This window comes from Gossypium arboreum, chromosome 3 (genome assembly GCF_025698485.1).
Source record: "Gossypium arboreum isolate Shixiya-1 chromosome 3, ASM2569848v2, whole genome shotgun sequence".
Taxonomy (NCBI): domain Eukaryota; kingdom Viridiplantae; phylum Streptophyta; class Magnoliopsida; order Malvales; family Malvaceae; genus Gossypium; species Gossypium arboreum.
Window position 1 is genome coordinate 34,298,184 of NC_069072.1, and position 14,937 is coordinate 34,313,120.

Here is a 14,937-nt window from a genome sequence, read left to right on the forward strand (position 1 = left end):
CATTGAAACCTTATAATCATATCACTGGTAAGGGGGTGAGGACGTTAAGCCTCGAAAGGGAGTTTCATATTCAAATACACAGATAAATTCATCACTCATCATCATAGTATTACAGACTTTGATTCAAACACTTCATTCAAACATTTCAATTTTTTGCATCTTGTTACAAACACATTTTCACATATCTCAGTTTCACATGCAACTTTATTTCATGTGAGTATTAACAAAACATAAGTGAATTTATCACGATTCAAACTTTCATTTCTATTACTCAATTTACCAAATAATTTCTTATCAAATTTCCACATTTAGTCTTGATCATTTGTCAATATTAATCCCATTGAAAAACGTCTTACGGTTTTGAGTACGTCGCTTACTTGATGCCATAGTCCAACTATGGTCTTTTCCGTCAATTCATTATTGAACGATCGTACTCATTCCCTGCGTTCTACCCAATTTGATCTTTCATTACCATTTATTTTATACAATCTCATACATATCTTTACACTGATGCACACATATCATAAAATTCTTTCATACCTTTTCAATTCCATCATATCACATATATATTACAATCAGTTCAATATCAATTTCAGATCAATTAATAATAACTCGGTTGGAACACATCATTACCTGAGCAAAAAAATTTATAAGAGCCGAGAGACCTCACACTATCACACTTTACTTACGGCAAGTATAGCTAGACCCTTACACTTGCTATGTTAGTCCGAGAACAGACTAAACTATAGCTCTGATACCACTAAATGTAACACTCCTAACCCGTATCCATTGCCGGAATAAGGTTATGAGGTATTACTTGACTGAACAAAACTTCTATAAGGTCAAAGATACTTACCAGACATAAATTATCAACAATGCAAACATGTCTCATTGATTTTCCATAAGAGCTCTTATAAATTTCCAAAATGACACACTATTAAAACATAACTGAATATCTAATAACAAATTAACTACTATCAAGTTATAACTAAAACATTTCACCATATTAGTTCAATTATAAGGCTTCTCTAAACAAAATGAGCAAGCCATCTTCGCATGGCTATAATGTATACAAAGTCGAAATATCATTTTACCTATAGTCCATCCTATACATGCCTTAAACCATGATGATATACAATCTTCTCAACTCACATAATGACTCGATAGTGTGATGATATCTCTGGCCCTTCCAACTCGAGCTAAAGTATATACCTATAAGAAATAGAAAAGAGAACACGGAGTAAGCTTCAATGCTTAGTAAGTTTTAAGCAATGCAAACAATTAATTTACTTATAGATCGATTATTCAAATTTTCAAGAAATCATTCCTAGATAATTGCCATTTTGGCCAAGTATCCATGAACATAATGCATATTTAGCAAATTCACCTCACTTGAATCTGAACTCAATTAAAACCAAATATTGAAATTACAAATAAGATCATAAGAACTCGAAAAGCATCTCATTAACAAGTTTTAACCATGTTTGCAACAAAATCACAAATTCACTACAAGCTGTCTTCCTGAGCAACAGTTACTAAATTATTTATAACTAGAGCTAAGAAATTCCAAATCAAGTTCCGTTAATTTTTCCTGAAAATAGACTCATATATCTTCCATCCATAAAATTTTCAGAATTTTTGGTTTGCCCAATCAATACCATATTTTTATTGAAGTTTCCCCTATTTCACTGTTTGACTAATCTGACCACCCTTCACTACGAATCAAATTTCTCATTATACAGAATTCAAAATATGTTATAGTTTATTTCATTTGAAACTAGACTCATTAAGGAGGCTAAGAATATAATTTTTATCTTATAACCATTTTTGTACCATTTATAATGATTTTCTGAAAACAAAACAAGAGACCTCGAAGTCATTTTGACTCTGTTCAACGCCACTTCAGATATCTCATTATTGGAAATTCTTTTGCTTACACGGTTTCTTTTATAAGAAACTAGACTCATTAAGATTTCATGACATAATTTATTCAGCCTCTAACTCAACTTCCACAATTTATGGTGATTTTCCTAAATCACATTACTATTGCTGTCCCAAGCAGATTTATTACCCATTCTTTGCATTCATATTATTTAACATGTATATCACCAAATCAATCTCATATAACCTTTCATCATAACCGAATACACACATACACATATGAGATTTTCACATATACTTCTCATTTCGCATTCATGATTCAATTCCGATCAATCTAACATATAAAAATATATAATACATACCTCACCAACTTAATGTATTGAACATATTCAATGGTAGTTTACTACAAACATTCGAAATCATAATCTTACTCCAATCATCGGCATTAAGTCTGCTAGGTTTAAAACCCAAATCCAATAACCACCACAAACCATGCGGGACTTTAAGCCCGAATATAATACCAGCACAAAGCCTGCGGGACTTTAGCCCGGATATAACACCAACATGAATGCCTTCGGGACTTAGCCCGGATATAACACCAGCACGAATGCCTTCTGGACTTAGCCCGGATATAATACCAACACGAATGCCTTCGGGACTTAGCCCGGATATAACACCAGCACGAATGCCTTCGAGACTTAGCCCGGATATAATTCTCCATTATCATGCACACATATATATATATCATAACACATTAGCATTTCATTTACATTACTTGAACACAAGCACAACATGCTTATCAACCATTCCACTTTCGGCTCAATAGCCACATACAAAGAACACGATTTCATTTCACTACCAAACATGATTTCTATAACCATTCGGCTACAAGTCATATGCACAGATTATTTATCCGACTACGTAATTCAAGTAGAACCAATAGGTCACAATTTATTTATTATGCTTATATACCATGATTTTATCAAATCATAAGCTAAGTTTCATTACTCAAAGACTTACCTTGACTGTCGTCGAATGACTACGGATATGCTATTCGGTTAGTTTAGCTTTTTCCCTTATCCGAATTAGGCTCCTTAAGCTCTTGAGCTAGATTAAACAAATTCACTTGTCACTAATTCATTAATCATGCCTTTTATTCGGTTATATTATAATTCGCTCATAACAAGAATTTCAACTATTACTTAAAAATGCATTCTAAAGACATACATTTCAAAACCAATATAATTCTTTCCTTCATGAACACATTCGGCTATGTTAAAATAAATTTTTAACAATTTAAGCATCCTCTTCTATAAACTAATATGAGATTTCGTACATTAACATTTCACTCAATTGACATATTAAATATTTTAACCCTCCTCCACTACATGACAACAAAACCTCAACCATTTAACATATAACAACAATTTTCCTCAATTCATCTCCTAAGTTCACTTTCGGCTCTTACACAACAAATAAATAATTAACTTTTAATTTCAATATTTAGCAAACTCGAACATTATCTTTCATCCATTACTAATGCAAAACATTAAAACATTCAAGAACCAACACATAGTAGCCAAAACCGAATATCATAAGCTAATGACTTCACCTTAAACTAACTTATTAAGCCTTTAAATCAACTTCTAACCATCTCACATTTAAAATTATCCATCATCTAATCTTCATGCTTACATGCCATTACCGTATGGTTCTTATCACACTTGGACCACAAAATGCATAAATTTCAAAAATTCTAATTACTATCATAAGCTCAATTTCGGATAACACTCAATTAAATACTTACAATTTAGCACTAATTTAGCATTTCAACATAGCTGATTGTCATTAAACAATTAAGCAACAAATATTCAATTTTATCAAACTCAACCAATTCAAGAATTAACAAGCTCAAACCTTATCCTTCTACCATATCTATTTCAAAACATTAACACACTATCCATGAAATAGAAAACTTCCATGGCCGAATATACATGACAACACCAAACTTAAAATTTACACATGGGCTAAGTAAAAGACTTAGCAACTATCTCAAATTCACTAAAATTTTAAAAGCAAACTCATGGAACATACCTTAATTCAAGATATCTAAAGGACCAAATGCTTAGCTTCAACCTTTCTTTCACTTTCGGCAATGGAAGAAGGAATATGGAAAACATTGTTTTTTTTTGTCACCCTTTTTCCTTTTTTTTAATTTTGTTTCCATGTTTTAAATTTATTTCATTTAATAATGTATATATATAAAATACATATATTTAACTCAAGCAATCAACATGGTCGGCCACTAATTTGGAAATGGCAAAATTGACATGCAAATCCTCATCTATTAAATCATATAATGTTTGGCCATTAAAAAAAATTTAACCAAGCACATTTTCTAAGTTTCCAACTTAAGTCCTATTTAATGATTTCACATTCAAATGATAAGAATCATTGCATAAATTTTTCACGCATGCATTATCTCATATAATAGACATGAAATTTAACATTTAATTATTTTCATGACTCGGTTTTGTGGTCCCGAAACCACTTCCCGACTAGGGTCAAATTAGGGCTATTATAGGGTTGTTACACATTATGTCACTAAATTGAGCCATCCAGGCCCTAGAAATAGCTTAGAAACAATCCAAGACTAATTTGTTACAAAACAGGAAGTTTAGGAAAAGTTGCAAAAATTAGAAACAGGGGTCACACGACCATGAGGTCAGCTCGTGTGAAATCATACCAGCCATGTAACTTTTGAACAAGGGAAACATGGTCGTGTCCGAGCCCGTGTCCTCACCCATGTAACTCATTAAGTAGGGTCACACGGCCATGTCACATGCCCGTGTGCCAGGTCGTGTGTTCGACTATGTAACTTGTAACAGCTCGTTTTTAGTCAAATTGGAACAATGGTTTTGGGACTAAAAATCCAAGGTAAAAATATTTATTTTATTATTATTTTAATTTTTTCAGCATGAATATATGATGGTGTGAAATTTTCATTAAGAAATTTCAGCATTTGGCTGCTCAATTTGATAAAAAGGACTAAATCGCGTAGAATGCAAAAGTGTTCTTCTATTAGCTAAAGGTGTCAAATAGCTATAGAACCTTAACGTTAAGGTCCTTATGTTGTAATTAGACCATTATATTGGTGACTGGACATTTATGGACATGTTATAAATTGTTTTAAAGGTTAATTAGTAAGGTTAATTTGGTAATTGGATTAATACATAATAATTAAACAAAACAAAAGCCAAAATTGGTGTTCTTTTTCTTCCTTAACCGAAAATAAGAGAAGAATACATCATTTTTTAAGCTTTAAAGGTTCGACCATGGTTCCTTCTGCATGGTATGTATTTTTTACTCGGTTTTTAATGATTTTTGTGTTTTTGTGATTGTTGCTACTAGTACTAGCTAGCCTAGGGACTATTTTGCAAAACTGTTAAATATTTTGAATGATGTCATTGATGAATACATGTGTATTTTGAAGTTTCTTGATAGATTATGAATGCTTGTTGTGTAACATCCGAAATTAGGGCCTAGTCAAAACAGTGGTTTGAGACCACAAATCTAAGATAGAAATAATTATGATATGATTCTTATGAGGTATACAAAATGAATGCATGCTTATGTGAAACTTTCATGAAGAAATTTTATGCATAAAATGTCTAATTGAACTTTGGGGACCAACTTGAATAAGATACAAAATTTGCATTCTAGAAGCTTTAAGCATGAAATTACTTTAGATTATGAATTGGAGGGTCCTAATTAGAAATTTTACCAATTTTTATAATTTTGGACAAAAATGGACATGCATACGAAAAATTTGAAAGAAAAACCCTAAGGGCATGTTGGTCATTTGGTAATTAAAAGAATAAAAAGGGAAAATCAAAGCCAAAATGTGTTCATCTTCTCCAAGTGCTAGCCGAATTTCTAAATAACCATAGCTAGGGTTTTGTTCAACATTTCCAAGCTTGATTGTGCTCCCTAGCCCCGTTTTTAATATTCTTTGTATTTTTTAAGTCTTTGAACCATGATCTACCCATTTCTAGCTATATTTTGAGCTAGGGTTCATGTATGAAATTTGACCCATGTGTAACATGCATGTATTTTGTTGATGAATGAAGGAATATGAATGTTTGATGCATGATAAACATCTTTTACTAGGTGATTTTTAGTGAAAACACCTAAAAAAGGGACTTGTTCGTAAAAGTGTAAAGTGAGTAGTAATAATGTGTAATAAAGGAAAATATAGGCTGATATAGACATAGTAAAGGTTCGGTTAGGCTTGGGTAACCAAAAAAATGCATGCATTTCATTTTACGAGCCTAAGGAATAAATCGTAAATAAATGAAAAGATAAGGGTAAAAAGGTAATTTTTCCAAAGCATGAATTATGGATCGATTTGCGTAGTGTGATTAATAAACAAGTTACATTTGGCATTATAGATCAAGAAAAACGTGAACCGGGTATTGATCGAGGGAAGATTAAAGTATACGATGATTAGACTCGATTACCATCATTTTTGTACCGAGGTAAGTACATGTGTAAATAATGTGACAATCTGGTATGCTATGTGGTGTTAACATTACATGATAACTATTTTATTTCTTATTATGTATGCTATGTCTAACGGTACTATTGTAAGCATGAATGATATTATGGTCGCTATCCACGATGTCACGAGCAAATGCAATAGAGGCGCAATGTGCAAACGAGAAAAACCCTATTTGAACCTTAGGAATAGTTTAGGATATAAGTGACATGTCACTAGGAATTAAGAAGTTCGAACTCATTGAGTGGTTCAGGTTCGTGATATATGTGGCATTCGAGCTCGTTGAGTGGTCTGAGTTCATAATGGATGCGATACATGTGATTGAGTTCCAGGTAATGGTTTTGTGTGTCCTACCCAGGGCTAGGTAATACTTGAATGGTCGGATACCTAACAGCTTTTGTGAGCAGCCCGTGTAGTTACACCTTGATTGATAGCTTATACGAGCAAGCCCGTGAGTAGCTCCACTGTGAGCGTTGCATGATATGAGGTAACTTCGGCTACGTATGTTTATGTGGCATTCATGTGCAAGTTTCCGTGTATCCAATAGTATTCCGAGTGTTCAACGGGTATTATAATGAATGATGCATTGAAAGTCCCAAGATGGGCATGGTAATAAAGGTAAAGTTATTTGTTATGCTACGGATATGTACAGGTACGTACGTTATACTCATGAATGATGTAACAGTCCGATTTAGACCCTAATCGGAATGGTGGTTTCAGGACCACGAATCTGAGTAAAAAAATATTTAAATATTATTTTTCGTATTTATTATATGTGAATTTGCATGTATGAAAGTTTCGCATGAAAATTTGATTATTTGTATGCTTAATTTAATAAAAGTATTTAATCGCGTACGTTGGAAACTTGATAGTTTAAAACATAAAGGTTGAATTGATAGTGGCTTTTAATTATGGGGTATTTATGTTACAAATTTTTCATGATAATATGTCTTGGACGGTCATGACCTTAATGAATAATGGTTTTGTATTATTTAATAAAGGTTAATATGGTAACTTATGAAATAATTTATAATATATCATAACATAAAAAAATAAAATAAGGTTTCATATTACTTTGTTATTGCTGAAAATGAAAGAAGAAAGAAAAGAATAAGAAATAAGGTATTCGACCATTGTTGATTGAATTTTAAGGTATGTTTTGTTTCGGTTTTTGATAATTTTTACGTTTTTGAGATCGTTGCTTTGAGTACTACTCGACCCATGCTTGAATTTCTGATTTTGATGCATATTTTGAATTATGCCATTGATGAATATTCGTGTTTTGTGATGTTTGATGATGACATATCAAAAATATGTTTTAGATTAATATGTTTTGTATTGGAGTTTTTGATAATTTTGAGTTATCAAGACTAAATTGCAAAAATAATAAATTAAAGGACTAAAATGCAAAATAAATGAAATATATGGATTGGTATGAGAATAAGGAATATTCGGCCGAACCATGATATGGTGAGATTTTGTGTATTTTGTGTTTTATGCAATTTGGACTAATTTGTAAAAGTATGAAATATCAGGAGTAAAATGGTAATTTGCCTAAATTGAATGAAATTGTGTTTACATGAGGTTAATTTGAAATTATATAAATCAAGAACAAAGGAAATTGGACTTGGATTGGGGAAAAATAAAAGTAGTCGAATAGCCGATTTGTAACGTCCGTTAATATCCGAGGTAAGTCTTTAAGCAATTAAACATGGTTTATTTTGAACATAGAATGTTTTACTGTGATGATCCAAATTTTATAATCTATTAGTATAATAGCTGAATGTGATATATCAATGAATTAATGTGGTTGAGCTTTATTCGATTGTTTTAAAAACCTCTAAAAGTGAGTATGTATTACATGAAATATTAGATGATTTCGATATATGAAATGTTGTGGAATGATTCTAAAATTGTGATATTCGGGCTTTGATCCTAGCAAGCCTTGTGCTAGTGACATTGATCGGGCTTTGTGCCTAGCAGGCTTATTGCCAGTGAATAAATATCAGACTTTAGGTCTAGTAGGCCTTGTGCCGGTGTGTGATTCAGGCTTATGCCTAGCAGGTTTTATGCCGGTGATTTATTTCAACTCTATGTCTATAAGACTTTACATCAATGTGGAAATTAAGCAAGTAAGTTGATCTAAATGACTTTTATATTCAGTCACATAGGTAAGTACATGTGAGCTTATATTGAACTTGTATATTCGGCTGCATGTGAGGTTATATTGAACTTGAGTATTTGATTACATGTGAGCTTATATTGAACTTGTATATTCGGTTATATGTGAAGTTATATTGCATGAACATATTCGACCATGCATGTAAGTGTCCATGTGATGTTATATATTTGATTTTGAACATTCGATCAAAGTAACTTATTGTGTTAAAGTATAACATTATTGATATAATTCGGTTTGTTTGATTGTTTTGAATATTCATTGAGTAGTTTAAATTTGCTTAAGGCTTACTAAGCTAAATTAGCTTACTCTGTGTGTGTTTTTGTTACTCTGTTTTATATATTTTTGTGGTAATGTTTTTGTTACTCTGTTTTATATATTTTGGTGGTAAGTTACGAGCTCAGGGATCGTTATTGAAGTCATCCACACTATCATCCACTTTCAGTACTTTTTAAAGTCTATTTTCAAACTTATGGCATGTATAGGCTAATAAATATTTTGTTCAACTTTGGATATGTATAAACTTAGCCATGCCAATATGGCTTATCTTAAACGTTTGGATGTGGTTATGTTTAACAATGGTTCATTCCATTTTGATTTTAAAGTTATTTGAAATGAATGGTAGGTATATGTGATTGGTGATATATGTATTGGAAATAGCTTAAATATGATTATTGGACTTGGTTGTGATTGATAATTCGGTCATTGTATGTATAAATAAGGTTAGATAATTCGATTATGGTACATGTACAGTTAATTTTAACATGAGTTCATATGTTAAATGTTAAGTTAGTTTAAAGTATATTTTGATATACATGATATATGGTATGTTTTGTATTAATGAATAGAAATTGGTTCGGTTTGTATGGAAAGTATATGTATACTTAAAGTGATTAGTTGTTCAATTATATAGATATGGTTAATAAAGTTAAGTAAAGATTATCTATTGATATTGTTTTGTTTGATATAGATTATAAATGATATAAAGATAATTTACCAAATGAATAGTGATTTGTGTAATAATACACTTTGGGAATTATATGAATTTTAGCAAAATGTTAATTATGTGTATATATACATATGTACATGTTGTTTATTCAATGATGCTCGCCATAATGGTTTGGTTTATAATGAAAGTATATGCGTATGTATATATTTGCTAATAAAAATGTGATTATTTTAATGGTATAAATTCGATTAAATTTTGAGGTATGATTTGTAAATGTAATATGATTAATATTTAATTAGCCATGTGCTTATTATATATGAATATGAATTGTATGAATATGTGAATGTTTGGAATTATGTTTTTGTTTAGTAATGCCTTGTAACCCTAGTCCGGTGACAGATACGGGTTAGGGGTGTTACAAATGATGCCTTGTTAAAGGATGATATGTGATGAGAAAGTATATTCATATATATATATATATATATATATACGAATACTTGATAAATGAGCTAGAATGCTTGAATGATGAATAATCTTGGTGGTTGTGCTATAATGTCTTGCATGATTATGGTTACTAATATTGCATATTATTTGCACGTGGACTTGCTAAGCTTAAATGCTTACTCTCCTCTTTTTTCCATCCTTTGTAGTTTCGCCAAGCTAGCTCAGGGATCAAAAGTTATCGGAGCATTCGATCACACTATCAAAAGAACATTAGGTATAGTGAATTTGTTTATTGTGAGAATGGCATGTATAGGGGACTTGGTCATTTTGTGGTATGTGTCTTGCTATTTGGCCAAATTGTGAAGGCCTATGATGTTGATGATCCATTTTGTAATAGCCATGTGATATGGCTCATGATTGATTCTTGGGTTGTAATATCTAATTGTCCATGCATGAATATGTTGATGCCTTGATGGTGTTCTATGTGGTTGTGTGATGGATATATGATGACATATTGTCTTGATGATGTGGAATATGATTGCTTGGTGGATGTATGAAGATGTATGGATTAAATACTAGGAGATAAAGAATGGTTTAATAACCTAATATGACAATAGTTATAAATGTGCAACTTGAAATTTTGATAATTAAGTTTATTTGCATGAAGTTTGTATAAAATGCTCCCAAATGGTGTGATTAAGGGAATGTGCAATAGGATGATATTATAAAAATGTGAAAGCACTATGGTGTTGAATATTGAGTGTCTAAGTATGTCATGTTGCATGCTATGAAATATGCTTAAGTACATGAGTGATTAAGGGTGGCAATTGGCTTGGAAAATCTCCTTCAAATTGTCCACACGGGTAGACACGTGGGCATGTGTCTAGGTAGTGTATGACACACGGTCTGTCCCACGGGCGTGTGGAATGGCCGTGTGTCCCCTGTACCCTATTTTTTCAAGTCAATTTTTTGAGTAGTAAACACACGGGCTAAGACACGGGTGTGTGTCTTGGCCGTGTGAGGGACACGACCTACCCACATGGGCGTGTACTCTAGCTGTGTGAAGTCTGAACCTTTTTATGAAAAGTTCATTTAATTTTAATTGACCACACGGGCTTGTGATGCAGCCATGTGACCTTAAATTGGTGCTAACTTCATAGTCAGAGAGTTACACGGCTGGAGGACACGGGCGTGTAGAGAGCACACGGACGTGTCCCCTGTCTCACACAGGTGTGTGGCTCTGTATTAGGGAAAATTTCCAAACTTTTCTAAAAGTTCCCGATTTAGTCCTGATCCTCTTTTATGGCTGTTTTGGGCCTCGTAGGCCCATATTAGGGACAATTTGTGTATGTATGAATGAAGTTGTTTTAAAGAAAAATTTTATAGCCCAAATTTTTACATGAATGTATGAGTACAAGTTTGGTAATGCCTCGCCCCGTGTCCCGGCGTCGAATACGGGTAAGTTTTGTTAAGTGATTTTTAGTGAAATTGAAAAATAGGGATTAAATTGAGAAATGTTAAAAATTTGTGGATAAAATTTCAAATAAATGGAAAATATGGGTTGCTAGGGGCATAATAGTAATTCGTCTAGCATGGATATTAAAGAAATTTTATGAATTTGTGATTTTGTGTAATAAGGACTAAATTGTAAAAATGTGAAAGTTAAGGGGCAAATGTGTAAAATAGCCCTAATGTATATTTTGGATTGGATTGAATAAATAGGTGATTAAATAAGTTAATTTTGAATATATTTAGATCAAGAGAAGCAGAATTCGGATTGGGGGAAAACTAAAGTTATCGACTAATCGACTTATTTTGTCATTTTCACATCCGAGGTAAGTTCATATGTGATAAATTTCAATAAAAATGTATTTTATATATGCTTTGATATTGCATAAATTCTGAATATGAGACTATGGATATGAATGATAATGATTCGACGATGATTCGACATTTGAAATCATGATTGAACCTTAGGAATAGTTTAGAATGCTAGTGACATGTCATTAGGGAATATGTTGAGCTGGCTTCGGGCCATGATATAGCACTTCGGGTGTTAGATATACTGATTTGGCTTCGGGCTATGATATCAGTACTTCAGAGATAATTTACTGATAAACTGTAATTTATACATATTTTTAACCCATGCTAAACGCATTTTACGGATGATTTCCCATTAAAATTGGTGAATTTGATGCTCCTAATGCTTTAATTTCATGTTTTATACTTAGGAGAGCGAAAGGAACTAGAAACGGGCCAAAAACGGAGAAAATGGACCAAAGTACGAAATCAACACGGCCTGGACTTCCTCACACGGGCAGCCCACACGGCCGTGTCAATTTGGCAGAATCAAAGCACGACTCACATGGGTAGAACACACACCTGTGCCATTCTAACAGGCTCGAACACGGCCTGAAATAATCGCACACGGGCGTTTCACACGGGCGTGTTCCTGCCGAGTCCAAGTTGAGTCCAATTCGGAAAAGGCCACTTTAGAGGGCTCTTAGGCATTCTAAAGCCTATAAATACACCCTAAAGGAGGAAGAAAGAGGACACACAGAATAGGGAGTAAGGAATTACTCCAAGGAGGCCGATTGATCCATCTTAGAAGCTGGATTCATCATCAAGACTGAAGGTCTCTCCTCAATTTTCCTTTCAGGAGTTTTGGGATTTCTTTATGGTTTGTATTCTTTGTTATTCTGAGATCTTATTTAGTTATGAACGAAATCCCTTAAATACCTAAGGGGAATGAAACCTAAGATGAATCTTGTTATTATTTTCTGAATTGTATGATAAATATTTAACTTGTCCTTAATTATGTGTTCTTAATTCTTGTTTTGATATCCCAGGATACTGGTTCAAGATATGCTCTTATTCAGAGGAGGAATAGACCCTATCTAAGAGTACATTTGTCATAATTAAGCGTAGTTGATTGCACGCCTAGACATAGGGTGACAAGATTTTGTCGGATTAGGGTGAAACCTAATAAGGGGATCCATAGATCGAGTTAATGCAACCCTAGGGTGTTAATTAAAGAAAGGTCTCAATTATTCAATCTAGGGATTAGACGTTATTAGTCTTGAATAGGGATAATAACATAACTTAGGGATCTCTATAGAACAAGTTAAATGAATAAATCATCCGATTCGGAGCCAGAATGACAAGTGCAGTCTAGGTGGATTTTTCCTCAGGTATTGTCTTAATTCAATCGATTTTCCCAAAAGCAATTCCCCAATTCTATTCTCTGTGAATTCTTAGTTTAGATAATTAGTTAGTTAAAACAAAACCTCTTTATTCCTAGGCTAGATAATAAAGAGATAGTCATTACTAGTACTTTTAGTTCCTTTGGATTCGACAATTCGGTCTTGCTAGAACTTTATTACTGTTCGATAGGTACACTTGCCTACATCATGGTTATAGCTAGTTTCAAGAACGATTAATTATAAATATTTAAAACCTATCACGAAATCACGCAATCAAGTTTTTGGCGCCGTTGCCGAGGAACTAAAATATTAAGAACACTCAATTTTTATTAATTTAGCCATTTATTTTTCTTGCAATCTAATTTTATTTTTAATTTTATTCTAATTTGCTAATTTTCTTTTTCTTCCTTCTGGCAGGTTTTTATAGTTTATGACTAGAAGAAACCCGTCACGACCATTACTTTTTGATGAAGAAATCGATCACACAGTTCGCAGAAGCCAAAGAGAAATAAGGCGAAGCCTAAAATACACAAAGAACGAGCAAGAAGACAATACTCAACCCCCAACTGAAGATATGGCTGAAAACCAAGACAATCAACTACCTCCTGCAAATGCGGCTAATCAAAATCCTACTCCACACACTATGTATGGTTATGCTAAACCTTCTTTAACAGGAACTGAATCAAGTATAGTTAGACCTGCTGTAGCTACAAATACTTTTGAACTGAAACCTAACACAATTCAAATGATACAACAGTTTGTTCAGTTTGATGGTTTGCAGGATGAAGATCCCAATGCTTACTTAGCAAACTTTTTGGAACTATACGATACACTTAAAATTAATGGCGTTTCTGACGATGCCATTCGTCTTCAGTTATTCCCTTTCTCATTGAAGAACAAAGCTAAACAGTGGTTGAACTCGTTTCCACAAGGGTCAATTACTACTTGGGAACAAATGACCGAAAAAATTTTACTAATATATTCTTCGCCGGCTAAAATGGCTAAATTACGTAATGATATCTCTTCTTTTGTGCAGATGGATTTAGAGACACTCTACGGTGCATGAGAGAGATACAATGACCTTTTGAGAAGGTGCCCTCACCATGGGTTACCGTTTTGGCTTCAGGTTCAAACATTCCATAATGGCCTGAATCCTTCGACTCGGCAAATGGTTGACACAGTTGCTGGTGGAACCATCAATAATAAAACACCTGAAGATGCTTTTGAGTTCATAGAGGATATGTCATTGAATAACTATCAGTGGCAAGTCATGATGACAAAGCCAACGAAAACAGACGGTGTTTATAACGTCGATTCGGTCACCATGCTCTCTAATCAGGTAGAACTCTTGAATAAGAAAATTGATGGTTTTCTTAGTTCTTCACAAGTTCACCCAGTAATGCAGTGTGAAGCAAGTGGAGGTGGAACAAGGCATTCGGAATACCAATTTTATGACCACAACATGGATAACGAGCAATTAAATTACATGGGTAATAATCCTCGACCTCAAAACAATCCATATAGTAACACTTATAATGCAGGTTGGAGGGACCACCCAAATTTCTCATGGGGAGGCCAAGGAAATCAGTGACCACCTCCAGGCTACCAACAGCCACCCTATCAACAGGAAAAGAAATCGAACCTTGAAGAGATGCTTACAAAGTTTATCTCAGTATTAGAAACCCATTTTTAGAACACCGAAACGGCACTTAAAAATCAACAA

The 14,937-nt window shown here is 33.2% G+C and overlaps 1 non-coding gene across 1 annotated transcript; it reads right to left on the reverse strand.

The window, feature by feature from the left end:
• Nucleotides 1-14,217: 14,217 nt before the first annotated feature.
• LOC128290875 (small nucleolar RNA R71) lies at nt 14,218-14,324 on the reverse strand. The gene has a single exon (XR_008280657.1). It is a non-coding gene; the product is annotated as a small nucleolar RNA R71 (small nucleolar RNA).
• Between the last annotated feature and the right edge of the window lie 613 nt (nt 14,325-14,937).